Below are 1977 nucleotides of genomic sequence, written 5' to 3' on the forward strand. Positions count from 1 at the left end.
TAGCGATGTGGAGCATTTTTTCATATATTTATTCGCTTGTTTAATTTCTTCCTCTGAGAAGTGTGTGTTCATCTCGGATGCCCACTTCTGGATTGGGCCTTTAAATTTTGGGGCCCTAGTGTTTTTTAGTTCTCTATAGATTCTAGAGAGCAGACCTTTGTCTGAGTACTTATTTGTCATGATTTTTTCCAAATTTGTGGATTGCCTTTCACTTTGTTGGTAATTTCTTTTGATGACTGTCACTTTTATTTTATAGGAACACTTATACATAAAATTAAATCTTTAGGTGTAAGGTACTTGAAAATACATTAAAATAACATACTGAGATTATCCTAAAAGAAGCTGAAGGACATGTTTTGGAAATGCTATTGGGATTGGGAGTTGTAATGTTTTATGGCCATAAGATAAGATGTTTCAGGGGCTGGGGAGATGGCTCAGTAGAATAAGTGCTTGCTTGGCAAGAACAAGGGCCTCAGTTCAATCCACAGAAAAAAGATGTTTTAAGTGCAGCACTGCCAAGAGGTATGGGGACAGTGTCTGAAGCCCCTTTTATGTAGTCTAATTAAAAAAAATATTCTGAATATTAAGAGGAGGCATTACTTTCCTATTGAGCATTTAAGAATAAGTCAAAATAAAGCAAGGCTCTTTGGGGTACTTTGGGTCCCTGTATGTTTGTTTAACTCCTCTAGTCCTATAGTTTCTTTCTTAGGGATATATTACTTTATACAATTTTGTTTTCTTTTCTTCGGTTCCAGGGATTAAACTCAGGACCTTGCACTTGACAGGCAAGCACTTATTGCACTGAGCTATCTCCCTGGCCAAAATGTTTGCTGTCCTCTCAGCCTAGCTATCTCTTTTATCCGTTGGTCTCAGTTTTGACTGTTGAATACACAGAAGATCAAATATACCATCAGGTCTATTGTAATCTATTATAATCTTCTTTGGATATCAGATACTGTTCAATATAATGTATGCTAAGACAATAGTTACCTCTTTTGTTAATTATAATCAGCATCAGTTTTAGGAGTCAAATGTCCAGTATTGTAAATGATGGCCTGTCATCTTAACATACTGCTTAGATTGTTTTTTACACATATTTTTATAAATGTTGAAAGATAACAGTTAAAACCTTAATCAAGGAAAATGTAAAATAAAAATAACAGGAACAACATAGCATTTTAGGATAACAATTATGATGAACTTATTATACCAGGCCCATTAATTTTTCTATTCTCTCTATGAATACATTTCCAATTATAAAATATTAAATGACAATTTTTCATCTAAATTTTCTATTTTTACTTCTTTTTTTTAATAAAGTGCCTAAGTAGTAGGTACTTATTTACAGAATTATTTTACAGATGACAAAACTCTTAACCTTTAACCATTCATGTGACTGTACCTGCACTATATAATGTTCATGCACGTATAACTACAAGAAAACAATTATATAACAAACATGGAAACAGAAGTGTTATGGTCTGTGTCTAGATGTCCCCCCAAAGCCGCATACAGTCATAAGAGGAAGGTGTGCTAGAGGTGGTTGAATCTAGACACTGTGATTCGTTCATGGTATAGTGCTGGGATGGACAGTGTGAGTACTACACCCACCTTAGGGTGGGTAGCCTGCATACGATATAAGGGAGGGAGAGAGGCTTGCTTTCCCTTTTTCCTCTTCTGCCCCTTCTGTTCTTGGTCCTTTTGCTGTCTTCTACCACTGCTAACTGGTGCTCCTCAGGCACATCACGCTGCCTTGGAGCCAGCTGGTTATGGAATTTAAAACCTCCACCAAGTGTGAACTAAATAATTACCCTTTCTCACTTAATGTTGGGCCTTGGGTATTTTGTCTCAGCCACAAGAGAAAAGTAACTAAGACAATAAGCCAGAAAAGGGCCAGGGAGATGGCTCAGTGGAATAAGCGTTTCCCTGGCAAGCGCAAGGGCCTGAGTTCAATCCCCGGTTCTGCCAAAAAAAAAA

The sequence above is a fragment of the Octodon degus genome, unplaced genomic scaffold (genome assembly GCF_000260255.1).
Source record: "Octodon degus isolate 3935 unplaced genomic scaffold, OctDeg1.0 scaffold00059, whole genome shotgun sequence".
NCBI lineage: Eukaryota > Metazoa > Chordata > Mammalia > Rodentia > Octodontidae > Octodon > Octodon degus.